The sequence below is a fragment of the Cricetulus griseus genome, assembly GCF_003668045.3.
Source record: "Cricetulus griseus strain 17A/GY chromosome 1 unlocalized genomic scaffold, alternate assembly CriGri-PICRH-1.0 chr1_1, whole genome shotgun sequence".
NCBI classification, from domain to species: domain Eukaryota; kingdom Metazoa; phylum Chordata; class Mammalia; order Rodentia; family Cricetidae; genus Cricetulus; species Cricetulus griseus.
In genome coordinates this window covers 67811277-67827588 of record NW_023276807.1, presented here as the reverse complement: position 1 = coordinate 67827588, position 16312 = coordinate 67811277, and positions in this window count along the sequence as shown.

Sequence of the window (16312 nt, the reverse complement as noted above, 5' to 3'; positions counted from 1 at the left end):
TGTGGAGTCTCTGCTATTGAGGAATGTTGCACCTATCCAGACCCAGCCCTACCCATGGTGTGCGCTGGCTAACCCTGGGGAAATGGCGTCCCTGACAACTGGGTAGCAGGGGCTGCCAGTCACTAGATGTGAAACCTCTAAACAACATGGAACTCACTATGAATTGTGGTTAGGAATCCAGCTTTGCCTGGATAATTGGGCAAATAGGTCACTTTTCCAACTGTCCCTCCCTCCTCTGAAGCTTCTTTGGGTCTCTTGATTCTGTGTAGAGATAGACTACTGTGTGAGCATGTGCCTTGATGCCAGTGCTGTCTGAGCTCTGGATGGGGGCTCTTCTTTGTATACCAAGCCTCTAATAGCGAATGACATGCTGGAGAAGGAAAGGGTAAGGTAGACACCCCCCACACAAACACACACACACTCTGTCTGTTCCTTTCCTGTACGGAGCAAGGCTCAACAGGCTGCCACAGCCTCTCCAGTTGCACAACAAAGGACTCCTCTAACTTCTTGCTGGTGTGCTCTGTTGACCCCACTTGCCTCCCTGCCCTGGGAATGGTAACTCTTCCTGTCCATCACTGCAAATGGAAGTCATCCCCAGTTGAGTCTCTGTGCTTCAAGCTGGCAAGAATGGTTCAATTGTTCCTTTTCTCAAAGCCACTTGATCGCAGGCTGCCTCAGCCTGGAGTTCCTGTGTAAATATGCAGGGTGGAGCGAGGAGGGGATGTTAGTCTTGTGGGAGCAATTACCTTATAGTGCTCCATCCTGGTTAATGGTAAAATGAAAGTAAGTGCTGGACACTCTTCCTGAGACTGGTGAGTGCAGTCAGGTGCTCCAGGTGCCTGGGGGAGGGCAGTGCACACACGGGGTGACCATGGCACACACACGTCCTATCTGGATTTCTGTGGCAGAAATGAGACTCTACTACATCTACTCTGAATGGTGCTCCTGGTTACACTCTCTGGCAGAGGGTGAGTCCTGGGGTCCTTCAAGGGAGTGGGCAGATTGTGCAGCTCGGTGCTCTGTGGTGGGTGAACATGTTGATGAGGGAAGTGGTATCTCCAGTCCCTGTGTCCCCTTGGATCTGAGGCTACTAGGGTAGAAATCTGGAGTACATGAGTTTTAACCCCATAGTTGTCACTCGATTAGTTTGTGGCATTGGCTACCAAAAGTAAACAACATTCGTAGGCTGGCAAGTGTAGAACCGCCCCCCCATGCCACCAACTCTTGGGGGATTACAATACCATGAGGCTTCTGTCACAGTGTCCAGAAGGGTCCTTCCTTTAGCCTTGAGTCCAACATCTAGCAGACAGAGTGGGCATCACTTTATGGTTGGCCCGATCCCATCATGTCTGTGTGATTTGAGCCTGGGTTCTCTGAAGGTTGGAGGGTGGCCATGCCTGGGATTCAGTCACATTCCACCTGGCCTGGCATTTGACAGAGTTCACTGGTGCGTACAGTGTAACAGATGAGACAGTGGAAGAGGAAGATGCCAGAAACACTGCTCAGGCCTGAGCGTGTGGGGAGTGTCTCTGACAGTAAGAGAAAAGGCTCAGCAGAGGTGGTTGCTGCCAGCCCTGCTCATACCCAGGTCTCCCAACTGTTTCTCTCTGCATTTTGTGACTCTAGCCACCTCTCCTAAGAGGTCACAAGGATGTTCAAAATTGTGGCACTTACAGGAGGGGCTGAGGGGGCACATGTTGCCACGGAACATATGGCTCACGTACAAGCCGAGGCCGTATAGAGCCCTCGGTGATGTGGGCAAGGCCACTAGATGTATAAGACCTCACCCGGGGAAGGGAGTGGGGAACCAGCCAGGACAACTGACTACACAAAGAGGGTTTGGTTGGGTGACAGGTAGTGACAGGTGAGGTGTTCACACTGAATACAATGGCCAGAAGGGACATCTGTGTCAGGCAAGCTTGACACGGTGAGGACTAGGGCTCAGTGGATGGGGCCCCTATGCCAACCAGCTCAACTGTGAAGTTTCATCTCTCTGTGTGTAAAATGGGAACACTCCTTCCTTATAGAAGCTGAAGCTGGGGATTTGTTGACTCCTGGGGTACAACTCTGAGTGGTTGTTGTATGCACAGCCCATTGTAGGCACAGAAGTCTCAGGTATTGACACAGACCACCACGGGTCCATGATGTGAGATGACCCTGGCAAAAGGGACAATAGTTTTCCCATCAATAAGGTTTGAGGAAAGTCTCTGTGTGTGATGGGGCAGCAGAGGTCCAGGGTGTCAAAAACAGAGGCTGGCCATGGCCATGATGTCTACCCACCAAGTGCAGGCCACAGTGGGCAAACTCCCTCACAGAGCTGTCCTGCTGCTGTGGGACACTCACAGAGGGGCGTGGCTCCCCCAAGTTCCTGAAGCATGGAATTCCTACAGAGCAGTATCCAAGTCAGTGGTTCTCAACCTTCTTAATGTTGTGACCCTTTAATACAGTTGTGGAAACCCCCAACCATAAAATTATTTTTGTTGCTACTTCATAACTGTAATTTTGCTACTATTGTAAACTATAATGTAAATATCTGTGTTTTCTGATGGTCTTAGGTGACCCCTGTGAAAGGGTAGTTTGACTTCCAAAGGGCTAGTCACCCCCAGGTTGAGAACCACTGGGGTCAGGGGCACAGGTGGTAACAACAGGGTCTCTGAAACATGGCCAAGTTCCCTCCTGCCTCCATCTGTCACCAGAACTGCCCCAGGAATGGTAACACAGGACACTATCCACTTGAGCCCAACTTCTCTTCGTGATTCCCCAGGGCTCATGTGGCAATAAAGCCACAGAGACACTGCCTCTGGGCTGGGGCAAAGGCTGCTCTTCTGCCCTTTTATCAGGCTTTTTTGGGAGTGAAGCCTAAGTCAGAATCCTAACAGGAACCTAAATTGTCCTCCTGCAGCCTGGAAGAGCCCTCCCAGAGATTTCACGGAAGGACCAGGGAGGGGGTCCATGGCCTGTATACATTGCCAGCCCACCCATGGGACCATCGGCACACCCCCTGACCCTGCACAGTTCTTTTGGTGTTCTTTCTTTAATGTAGGTGAGAGGTCAGGCCTTTACAGTAGCTTGTTCATTGTGGTCTGATGAGTGGTGCAGGGGAAGGTTGTTCACTTCCAGCCCTGGGCTCCTAATCCCACCCAGGGCTAGGAGGGGGCAGGTAAGATGTGTGTGTAACTGTCTGGCCAACGTGAAGTGTGCCACCACATCACTACAGAGGCAGTCTCTGAACCACTATAATTTATGCCCCAGGAGAAGGAACTAATCAAAACACAGCCAAAGTGGGGCAAGGATCCCCAAATAGCATGACCCGGGCCTTTTTTGCACCTGGGTGAAGTCCAGCTTACAAGGCACAGGAAATCACTTTGAGGGTCCCATGTCTGCAGAGCAGCTAAGGGGATGTGGCAGGGCTAGGGACAATGTGGCTGTAGCTCTCCAGCATGGGTGGCTGTCCTTGGCTCTGAGAAGTTCATTGTGACTCAGAGTAAATGCAACAGGGTCCAATAATAGACATTTACTGTTTGCCATGTGGGCACAGCAGCTTCTGGGCTCTATTTACATTCTTCATCTTTGTTTGTTTTTTCTAATATATGGCAAGAGAATATGGCTAAGATCAGCCTTTGGGGAATCCGCCTGCCACCATGGACACATGCATCTACCATGTGACAGTAAAGGAGGGTGGTGGAGTGACCAGGCTATGCTCTGATGCCCTAGGTGGAGCCAGGACTTTCCCCCAAAGGCTCCTGAGGGTGATGTGATATAAAGTGTCCCTATGAGTTCATGTGTGACACTCTTGCCCCAGAAAGACATATCTATGGCAAGAGAGAAACAAGTGGGCCCAGGTCCTGTCCTCACTCTTAGACTCTGTGCCACACAGTTTTAGGAACTGAATCTGTGCCCCAAATAGCGAAAGCCAGCTGAGCCTGCCACCTTGTCTTGTGTTGAAAGAGCATGAAGACTTATGCTGGTGTCAGCCCTACTGGGGACAGCTGAACTGAGCTGTCTGGAGAGTTGTCTCTAAGAAAGTCTGGCTTTTCAAGGATAGAAAGCACAGAGCCAGGAAGGAAATCAAGCTGGCACGAGAGCCCTTGTTGGCTGCTGCCCCTCACTTGATATAGAAACGATGCACCATCGGATGGTGTGGGGCAGGAAGTGATGGCCGTCCTGGGAAGTGCTTCCAGACTGTGCCAGTCTCACTGCCACCTGGAAGGGGCTGTGTTCACATGGGAAGATAGTTTCAGAAAAACATGGTCTGATGAAGAACTAAGAAGGAGCAAATTGACATCAAAGTTCTCGGGTCCAAGGGTTGCTTTCCTTTGCTCATCTGTTCATTTATTCATTCACTTTTCTACCTGGGAACTCTAACCTCACACTTGTGTGTGCCTGGCAGGGCCCCATTGCGGTGGCATCCAGCCCATGGGGATAGTTTCTTTTTAAAATTTCTTCCTTTGTCTCTCCAACTGCATTTAAACCATTTCCCCAAAGAGGGTGCCACCTTCTCCTGAGAAGACATTTGCTGTCATTTACTGAGGACCATGACTACCCAGGAGTGCATGCAGACCTGTATTGCTCTTGCTTCTCCAAGATCAGGACTGTATCTGAGGTGTGCTTGTCTGTGAGATGCCCACTGGGATCTGCACTTTAGTACTGAGCTGTTCTCCATTGCTGATTCCATGCTCACCTTCTTGAAGTCTTCAAGGACTCACCACTGAGGGCCTGGAGTGCTTGAACACGGGGCAAATGCTGGAAGTCAGGGTGCCCTGTGGGAGACTGAGTTCTGGGCCAATAGCTGAGCCTGAGGAAGTGACATAGGACATGGTTGCCCAGTGGGTCACCCCCACCCCCAACCGTTTATGAAACCGATGTTGTGTTCCAGTGGGAGGGGCACATAGTCCCCCAGGACATTTCAGAGTAAGGTTGCTCATGTCACATTGCTCTACAGGCTCTGTTTTGCTGATAGGGTAACCTCTGAAACAGAAGAGCTTAGTGTCAGGTCTGGGTTTTAAAAGTGCTGACTTCTGAGCTGCATTTGAGCCCTAACAAGATAAAAGAAGCTGTTTCCTCTCAACAACTGGTGTGCACCTCATCGGCCATGCACGGAGATTAGACCAATTGCAAGTCTGTCTGCCTACAGCAGCAGCACTGGCTCCACTGTCACCAGGCACCAAGCCAGGTCCCAGGATGCAGATGAGAAGCGGCATCTCAGTTGTTCTGAGGAGCACAGGGCCTGCCTCTCTGGTAAGATGGCAGACGTTATCACATGTTCTGCCTTGGGAGGGCAGTCCTGATGTGGGGAGACCACACTAGAGGATGTGCTGGCGGAGGCAAGTGGAGGATCCATGATGGGTTTGGTGGACAGGCATCTGACTGAGGTAGTCACTTATTAGTGTAGATATGGAGGCAACAGGCAGCAGCCACCATGGGGCTATGGCTCACAGATGGGCCAAACATGCAGGATCTAGTCTCAGTTCCAATTTGGAAACATGACTTACACACAAGGCCACTGTGGGGTTTACCCACAAATGGGTGAGATATATTTCAGGGACTGTGAAAACCCTAGAAAATGTGGATGCAGGGAAGAACAGGGGACCCATTGCTTAGGATCCAGCAGGATATCATAGGTACAAGATGTTCGTATCTGATGTGTTACACTCTGGCTTCTAGGAAGTGCTTGCTTGTTGATTGATGGAAAGACAAACTTCCCAAGAGAAAAACTAGCTGAGAGCCAAAAACCATGGGACCCTGAGCTGAGGAGGATTACATTTAGTGCTGAAGAAAAGATGGGATTTTTGACAAAGGGGCTGAGGGAAGGAAGAGGAAGTAGGGAGAAACTGTGTACTGGGAGGGGGGAAATAAAACAAGAATGTACCAGCCCAGAATGCAGTCAACGGAAGGAGTTAGTGCAAGTCTTACGGATATGGTATGGGGCCCAGGAAACCCCACAGGGGAGTAAATTCCCATTGCAGCCAGTGAGACTAGCTGTGGCATCTGGGGAAGAAGCAGGGCTGTAGGTACAGCTGACATGAGAGGACTACCTCAGGGCCTTGCTCTTGCTTCCGAGGACCCAGGACAGATAGCCTCAGACTCACCTCTCCACCATAATAAAGGCGATTTACAGCAACATCACACTAAATGGAGAGAAACTCAAAGCGATTCCACTGAAATCAAGAACAAGACAAGGCTGTCCACTCTCTCCATATCTATTCAATATAGTTCTCGAAGTTCTAGCTAGAGTAATAAGACAACAAAAGGAGATAAAAGGGGATACAAATTGGAAAGGAAGAAGTCAAACTTTTGCTATTTGCAGATGATATGATAGTCTACATAAATGACCCCAAAATATTTTCTTTAATAAGAAAAACTTTAGAAGGGATGGCTTCAGGGAGCACTATTTGTGGATCCAAAGACGTCAGTTGTGTGCTCTGTGTTGGGTGAGGCCAGATGTGTGTTCTGTGTTGGGTGAGTTTCTCATGTGAGGGTTGACTTGGGCAGGGGTTTCATGACTGCCATGGAGACCCAAGGGAGGTCTTTCTCACATAAATCTGTCAGCTGTGCTTGTAAAAAAAATGTTTGAGGGAGGGAAACTACTTTTAACATTTTGAAACACTTAAACTCTCCTTTAGACATAGCTGCTTGAGTTTCCCAGCTCTCTGGAGGATAAAGCCCCAGCTACAAAGCTATGGAGGTCTGTGGAGGTCTGTGGAGCTATGCCCCTTAACTTGGGGAGTAGGCAGAACTTACTTTTCTACACATTCTCCTGCTCAGGACACAGCTGTGGATCCCCAGGTCACCTGCCACATCTATCACTCATGGCATTTTCCTCTGTTTCATCTTCTTTCCAAACAGCAGTGCTGTCCATATCTCCTAGGAATGCTGGCCCACTGTGTACAATGAACCAGGGTTCACAAACCCAAGAGTATCATCCTCTTGATCTGGGAGTGGCTGCTACCCTCCCCAGTGTAGTCAGGCTCACAGAGGCACAGCCCATGAGGGAACATGGCTGGTGCCCAGCAGATGGGGACTTAAGCAATTGGTGCCAGAGCCTATACTTTATTCAAGAACAAGTCCACATGCATGGTGGAAAAGCATTGAAACACAACACAGAGGAGTCAAGGTAGAGTCCAGTGCGAGCATTGAAAACACACACAGAGGAGTCACTGTGGAGTCCAGTGCAAGCTTGGTGCCCCTTAGGTACCTTTCCCCTGAGCATCATGGCTGTTACCTTTCTGTTGGCTTCCAGTCTGTCTGAGACTCTGCCCTCTTCAAGCTCTAGCTTCCCTTCTGTGTTTGGCCCTAGTCCCTAGGCAGTTGTGAGGACTCCCAGCTAGATTTTGCCACCCTGTTTAACTATGGAAGGAACACTCAGGCTGGCGACCTGTGCATAGAAGTTAATGAGATTGTGGTGGGGGGGAGGGGGGATAGGGAGGCTGTGATGTCCTGTCAACTTGTCCTGTCCCCTGTGCCAGGAATAGTAAGACTTCAGCTGCTTTCCTGCCCTCCCACCAGACTCTGGTCTTCTGTCATCAGTGATGGGCATGAGGACTGAGTGGGCAAGCATGACAGATGCCCTTCAGTCCTGGATGCACTAAGGGCCAGCCTCCCCATCACTATAGCTGCAGGGACACTCTTGATGTACTCTTCCAAGTCTGTACAGCACAGACCACAGGATATCTCACCCAGACCTATAAGAGCATCCTCATCCCCCAACCTCTGCCATGGCCCAGTTAGGGTCCCTCACCCACATCTATGAGAGCATCTTCATCTTCCAGTCTCAGCCATAGCCCAATCAGGGCACCTCACCCACATCTATGAGAGCATCTTCATCTTCCAGTCTCTGCCTTAGCCCAATCAGGGCACCTCACCCAGATCTATGAGAGCATCCTCATCCTTCAGTCTCTGCCATGGCCCAGTCAGGGTACCTCACCCAGATCTATGAGAGCATCCTCATCCTCCAGTCTCTGTCATGGCCCAGTCAGGGTACCTCACCCGATCTATGAAAGCATCCTTATCCCCCAGCCCCTACCACGGCCCAGTCACCTGCATCATTTCCCAAGTCAGCAGACTCTCTGGTCCCCAGGGTCCATTGAGCTTGTCACATTGAGCACTGCTCTGTAGTGAAGAGGAGGGCAGCTTTAGAAGGAAAACACATTAGTGTAGAGGGGAGCTGAGGACAAGAATGGATTTTTAAAAATTATTTCCTTTATGTATATGAGTGTTTTGCCTGCATGAATGTCTGTGTACCACATGCATGCCTGGTATGTGCAGAGACCAGAAGAGGGCATCAAATCCCCTGGGACTAGAGTTACAGACCGTTGAGAGCCACCAGGGCTCTTAATCGCCGAGCCATCTATCTCTTCAGCCCCAGTAAGATTGGAATTTTTTAAAATGCTGTTCTCCAGCTGTCTGTGATGGTCTCTGATACCAAGGGAGTGGCCCCTGCACCCACACCCTCCCTCTGGCCTCCTCCCTCATTATCATCTTAGATGATAATATTAGTCCTGTTATCATCTGCTGTATTCTCAACATTCCTGCCCTCTGCCCTTTCACCTCCCTGCCCCTTCTGTTTTGTATCCCCTACCCTAGTGCCTTCCCATGCATGCTTCCCTCCCTCCTGCCATCTTTGCCTCCTTCCTGTTCAGTATTTCTGTCTCTTACATGCATGCCTACCAACCCTTACTCCACCTTCCTACTCAATGCCCTCTAGCCATCCTGCTATCCCTTTCTCCCCACCTCCTTCCTCCACCTCCCATGTGCCAGAGCAATGGGAACAAGCCAGATAGCACCCGCTCTGTGTTTTTTTTCTCGTATACGCATAAATGTTCTTAATGTGCATGCCACATTCCGACCTCCTTCCCCTTCTGCTGCCTGCATCCTCTCACCTTACCCTGTGGATGCAGATCTGAGTAGCCTCAGGCAGCACTGAATCCAGAATTCCAGCTACCTGCCCACAATGCTTAACACAAGGCTGTTGTGTTTCCGTCTGTACAGCCCAGCTCCGTTGGCCTGGAATCCTGGGCCTCACCCTCCCTTCTGCCACCCCCACGAAACTTCAGCACAGACCTCAGACACACCCTGGCAGCTGGGTGGAACTGATCAGCTCTCACCATCCCAGGTATATCCAGGCAGCCACAGGAAGCTGCCCTTGCCAGGTGGTGAGCTGCAGCCTCAGCCACTCCCACAGGGCTGTTCTTACCCCACTCACCCTGCAACATCATCTGTGAGTCCCACAGGCCCATTGGATCCATCCTGCCCTGAGCTTCTCCCCACTTCCTATCAACCTGGAGTCCGGAATTACCTTCAATAGTCTCAGGTGGGTCCTGAGACTGAAACCCCCTGGTCTTTTAGGAGACTTAGGTGACTTCTGTGAGCCACCCTGAATCCTGGCACCTCTAATTGCAGGTGAGCTTCAGCTTCCAGACTTGGGATGGAGATGGGTTGAGGGGTACAGAGTCTGATAGCACCTGTCTGACACCTGAGCAGAGGTATCACCCTGCCCCACCCCTATCGTTCCTGTAGCTACAGTGCCTGGTGTGCCAGGAGCATCCTGGAAAGATAGACACGGCCACACCCTCTGTGTCCTGGCTCCTGTGGCCTTTTATTTGACTTAGGTCCCACCTGTGTTTATTTTCCAAGATGCGTATCTGCCCACAGCTGCCAGCCCCACTGGATCGTCTGGGCTTGTGCGATGCAGCTGTCCACCAGAGATGGCTGCTCTGCCCACAACATTGGTACCGGGCCAATGGCCTCACCCTTGTCCAACAAAGCTACCACTCCTGAAGCCCAGAGGGTGGACATGGCCAGCCATCCTGAGCCCACTGGACCCTGGCTTTTGGGCCTCTTCCAAGCTCAAGGGAAACAAGGGTCTTCCAAAGCCATGGGTTCCCTGGGGCTTGTGTATCTGATTTCCCGGTTGGGTCTTCCTATTTTGCTAATCAATAGGGGCATAGGTGGATCTGCCAACAGTGGTGAGTCTGCTCTGTGCCCTTCAGGAAGTGGATTTCTGGGCCTGGTATTGCATTTCCCCAAGGTTCTGAGTATTTGCAGGCCCAGGCTCAGTCCTGGGCCTCTCCCTGCGTTGATCCCTGCAGTGTGTAAATACCATCTCCACATTCACTGATGCTGCTTTAGCTACTTCCCATGTTGTGTGAGGAAACGAAATACCTTACCAAAAACACTGAAGGAAGGGAGGGTTTGTCTGGGCTCTGGGGTAGTCTGTTGTGGTGGGGAGGTTTTGTCTGGACTCTGGGGTAGTCTATCATGGTGGGGAGGGTTTGTCTAGCCTCTGGGGTAGTCTATCATGGTGGGGAGGGTTTGTCTGGACTCTGGGGTAGTCTATCATGGTGGGGAGGGTTTGTCTGGACTCTGGGGTAGTGTGTTGTGGTGGGGAGGGTTTGTCTGGACTCTGGGGTAGTCTATCATGGTGGGGAGGGTTTGTCTGGGCTCTGGGGTAGTCTATCATGGTGGGGAGGGTTTGTCTGGCCTCTGGGGTAGTCTATCGTGGTGGGGAGGGTTTGTCTGGACTCTGGGGTAATCTATCATGGTGGGGAGGGTTTGTCTGGGCTCTGGGGTAGTCTATCATGGTGGGGAGGGCCTGGCAGCAGGATCTTGAGGCAGCTAGCTGGTCACTTATATCTGCAGTGGAAACTGAGTGATGGACACTGGTGTTCAGCTTGCTCTTTCCTTTTTATTCATCCTGAGACCCCAGCCCATGGGGTGGGCTGACCCTTCATTTAGGGTGGGTCTTCATTTAGGTTAATGCCAATTAACTCAATCTAGAAACTTCCTCACAGACGTGTCCTGAGGTTTGCTGCTTAGAGACTCTAGATCCTGCCATGTGGATAATGTTAATCATCACAGACACTGTAAAACCCAGAAATAAAAAGTGAAGGTCAGTTAAAGGTGGACAGAAGCAGGGTTTCTTCCTTCTGCTACTGTTAATCCCTGTAACCGAAGGCGTGAAGGCTTGACACTGCTGTAGGAAGAAAAAGCTTAAATCCATGAAAAACACTGGAAGGGGTTCACAAAAATGCAGTAAAACATAAAACCCAGTGTCATGAGCTGGGCGTTGGTGGTGCATACCTTTAATCCCAGTACTCAGGAGGCAGAAGCAGGTGGATCTCTGTGAGTTCGAGGCCAGCCTGGTCTCCAGAGCGAGTGCCAGGATAGGCTCCAAAGCTACACAGAGAAACCCTGTCTCAAAAAAACAAAAAACAAACAAACAAACAAACAAAAAACCCAGTGTCATGATTATATCCCAAGGTCAGGAGTGGGGACAGTGTGGAGAGCCATGGGTAGGGATGGGAGGCTGCTGGGGTCTCTGGGGAAATAGGACTGAAAATGGGGGTTCTGTAGTTCCAGGCCTGATCTGGGAGGTTGCACTGGGACTTATTTCTATGAAAGGGTTTGTTTGGAGCTGGACAGAAGGGGTACCAGGGAGACAGGTGTACCCCGAGGAGGGCCTGGGCCTGTGTGTTTTGGGCCTGGCCTTGGTGGTACTGGTGGTTCTCAGGCTGCACACTGTGCAGGGGTGAGATTGGCTCTTCTTTCGATGCATTTGCTGTCTCTGACTGTAATGCAGTTTCCTTGCACTGTCCCACTGAGTGAAAAGCTGGGCTTCTGGGGTCTCTAGCTCCTTTCAGCAAGGGTCACAAAGCGCCTGCTTTCCTCCTAGAGCTCTGACTTCTGTACCTTAGAATGGTTATCCCTGGTATGTCTACAGTGTCTACAGGGCATGGGACCCTGATGACCTTTGGGAAGGGCCATTGTGCTACTAAGGCAGGAGGAGTCTTTGTCAGGACAGAGCAGATGGTGTGACACCGTTACCTGTGCCCAGCTCAGTCCTCTGTGTGGACCCATGGCTCACTGGACTCACCTGGAGCTGAGGTGCAACTGGGTGCCAGGAGCCCATGTCACTGGTCACACATGTCCCAGGCTATAGTTCTGGGATGAACTGGTACACCAGTCATTTAAAGTATATGTTTAAAATAGGACTCTCTGGACTGGAAGATGGGTCAACAGTTAATATCAAACACTGCTCTCACAGAGGACTCCAGTTCCGTTATCAACAGCCACACTGGGTGGCTAACAACCACCTGTCACTCCTGCTGTGGGGGACTCAACACCTCTGGCCTCCACAGGAGCCTGCATACATGTGCACATATCCCACACAGACACATGTGCATCCACATAACCAAAAGTAAAATAAATATTTAAAAATAGGATATTTAAGTACTATGTGCCAAAAATTGAAATTTGGTTGATAATGCTGTTTCCTTGCATAAATAAGCCATCCATCCCTTCATGGGGAAGGCTGGACCACCTGTGAGACAGAACCTGGAGTTCTCCTCAGTGAAGAGGGGAATTCAGAGCCAACAATTACTTTCTCAACTTTAACTCAGTGGTTCTCAACCTGTGGGTCATGACCCCTTCAGGATTGCTTATCAGATAGTTACATTAAAATTCATAACAATAGCAAAATTATACATATGAAGTAGCAACAACAATAATTCAATAATTTGGAGGGCTGTTTTTTCTTTTGTTGTTTTGTTTGTTTGTTTGTTTCCAGACAGGGTTTTCTTTATGTAGTTTTAGCTGTCCTGGCACTCGCTCTGTAGACTAGGCTGGCCTCGAATTCACAGAGACCCACCTGCCTCTGCTTCCCAAGTGCTGGCATTAAAGGTGTGCACCACCAGAGTCTGGCAACAACAACAATTTTATGGTTGTGGATCAGCACAACATGAGGAACTATATTAAAGGGTCACAACATCAGGAAGGTTGAGAACCACTGTGGGTGAACAGTGAAGTCCGAGTCTCAGGAAGGTGGAGTCTCCTTCCCTTAGGAGGCTTGGCTGTCCCTCCCTCAGGGCCTTCAGCAGCAGCGTTCTCCTGATACTTCAGTCTCTGAAGGAACTGTGCTTTGGCTTGTCACAGTTTCCTTACAGGTATTGTCAGGTAGAGCCCTGTCAAATCACCATGCGTGTGTGTGTGTGTGTGTGTGTGTGTGTGTGTGTGTCTGGAAATGGAACTCAGGGTCCTGCACATGTCTGGCAAGGACTCTTCCACTCAGTTATACCTTAGCCCTCAAATGACCTTTTGTTTCTACCTTTGGTAGAAAAGGCCTCACCAGTCAGTAAAACCACTTCACCCAGCACACTGAACGATGCGTGTATCTCAGCACACTGATGCATGTATTTCAGCACACTGAATGATGTGTGTATCTCAGCATGCTGAATGATGTGTGTATCTAGCATGCTGAATGATGTGTTATCTCAGCATGCTGAATGATGTGTGTATCTTAACAACCCCCTTGCAGAGTTTTCTGTACCAATCACAAAACACTGGGCCTCTGCTGGATGGCACATGTGGGCCCCAGGCTCCCACCACTGGCCTTGTGAGTGTGTGTGTCCTCTTGGAGCATCTGATGAGGAAAAAGACATGAAATGAGAACTATCATGCTACTCCAGTCTTTGAGAAGTGTGGCAAACTCCTCCATATGCCAGGGGCCTGCTGATCACTGACTCCTGGCTGTACACTCCTGAGTCCCTGTAACTATGTCAGCTGCTTCCCAGGCTGTGACCCTCTATGGGTGGGCCTCATGGTTCAGCTGTCTGCCTGGGTCTGAAAGCAGTCACAGACCAAGTAAGGCATTATCCTCATACTCTATTCTCTCTTATTGCCGGGCATCCACAGGCTACCCAGCTACCCAGACCTAGGGTTTGGCCCTGGAGGCTGTCCAAGAAATTCTTCCCTACCCTTTGACCTTGCCCCTTGTCCCAGCTCTTGAATAAGGCAACTGAGCACACACATGCTAAGTAGCACACTTTCTATCCACAGGGCTCATCGTTACTTGCAAAGCCAGAGGGTCTCATCCTGGTGTGATGGGGGACATCAGTAGGGCCCGGCACAAAGCACTATGTGGAAGAGTGTGGGGGCGTGTAGCACATGATTGCTGACACAAGGGCAAGACCCTAGCCAGCAGTTGCCTGGGAATCATGTTATCCCCAGGCCTCTAAGGACCATAGGAGAGCATGGAGGAGACTCCCAGAGACATGTCTGCACAGCAGCTCTGAGTTTCCTGCTTCCACCCACCCCCTCTAAGGCCTGGACAGTGTCTGTCTGCCATGCAGCGTGCTCTGGGTGCAGTGACCTATCTGCCATGCAGTGTGCTCTGGGTGCAGTGACCTATCTGCCATGCAGTGTGCTCTGGGTGCAGTGGGTCCAAAGCAGAGGCAAGATGGGGACAGAGCTCAGCCACATAGGGCTGGGTAGCTCACACATATGCTCCACACACTCGTGGCATACTAGCACACAGTGGAGCACAGGTAGAAGATCCACACAAGCAGTAGGGCTCAGGGGTCAGGAGGGGGGCTGCCGCAGGACAGGTGACCTTGGGGAAGGAGACGTGTGTGATTAAGGACCCGAACAATTGTAGGTTTGAAATACACTTTCAGGAAAGGCGGCCTACATGGGAAGATAACATGCCCTCAGAGGAGCTCCATCCTTTCTGAGCATCTGCTTTCTGTAGGGCTGAAACATGACCATCTCAGTCCTTTTTGCTTCCTAGGGCCTGAGTGACAGTAGGTACATGAGCTCGTCTATAAAGGAACACATACCCCCTCTTGACAGTGGCTTCTTTCCTAAACTCTCAGCTTCTTTGACCGTATTCACCGAAAGCTTAGCTAGTTTCCATTCACTCTACTATGGCTGTGGTTATGCTTTACCACAGACCCAGAATGGAATTAGGAACTTCCCTGCTTCTCTGGGCCGTTCTCTGTACACCTGCATTGGGGTTCTCCACTAAATGTCTCCATTCACTTCCAATACTTCCCAGGCTTTGGGCTTGGCCAAGAATCTGCTGCAGGCTGGGCTGCCTACGTATCTCAGACATAGTCTGCAAAGAAGACCAGGAAGGTGGCCTTAGCATTGTAGGATGTCCCTTTTGTGCCATATTGAAAGTGTGGGCAAGGCTCATGAGCTGTGGTTTTAGGGAGTGGAGGGCACTGCTCAAGTCAGGTCAGACCCTCTAGTATGATGGAATGGTACGGACCTGTGAGGTGACAAGATTTCAGTGTAGTGAGAGAGTTATTCTCCCAAAAAGAAATCATGAAGTGACCGGTCAGGGCCACAAGAACATCTTGAAGCCTGGACACAGGATAGCAGCCAGCTATCTGTATCACAGTATGTCACAGAGTGTCACAGTGTATCACGGTGGGGTCTCCATGCCCTCTCCCTCTGTATCACAGTGTACCACGGCAGGCCTTGGTGGGGTCTCCATCCCCTCTAACACATCACTCACTTGATGAACCAGTGAGAACCTGCCATGTGCCCGGCAGTTCTCTCGTCATTTTGCACACTTAAATTGTGACAAGCAGGGGGCTGGGAACACAGAGAGCCTGGGAGAGAAGAGCAAGCAAGAAGAAGGAACTGGCCAGCTCCATGGGTTTTGCTTCTGTCCCCAGGCAGGCGCTCCCTCTGTCACATGGCCCCTTCTCAGCAGAGGACAGGCCTGGACTTCCTCCTGTCCCTGGGCTTAATAATAACTCCATTTGTAAGCAGTTTGTTTCTCAGAGCTACAGTTTTGCTTTCACTCCATAAGAGCCAACTGCAGTGTGGGTACCCGAAGTCACCCAGTGCCTTCACTGTCCTTGGGCTCAAGCTCAGTAGGGGACCATGGACCTTCAGTAGCCTCAATGGGGGTGGACCTTGGCAGCCTTGAACATGTCTCCACAAAGTAGGTACTTGGAGTGGGGTGTACTCTTGTCTGCCTCAAGTTTGGGGAACTGGAAGCTGGACATGGGAGAAGGTAGTTGCCTGCCCTCTATGCCGAGAATCATGCCTTGGTCTGCTCGGTGGCCCCAGCAACTTTCCTGTCCCTGTGGGCTGGTGAAGAGGATATGCATGACGTCAGAGTCTGAGAAAGATGAGACTGAGAGAACAGGACTCACCTGGCAGGTGACACCCACCAAGGACAGAGTCAGAACAAGAGGAAGGATGAGGGTGGATCCCAGACTGCGAGCCTGGCACATCTATTTATGTTGTGGTAGCAAGCCTCCGATGGCATGGCCACCTGGGTCCAGACAAGGTTGGCCTGAGATATGTTTCCTTCTGTTGGTGGCAGGCAGGAACACCAGATGTTTTGGAGCAAGCCATCCGGGTCAGCTCCATGGGCATGTGCCCAGCCACCAGAGTCCTAGCCAAAGGCAAGAGACTCTGGTAAAGGAAACAATTCATTAGGCATAGATAACATTGGGGACTGAGGGAGTTCTGACAATGGTGGGGACTTGGGGCAGAGAGGCCATCACATGGCTGCTGT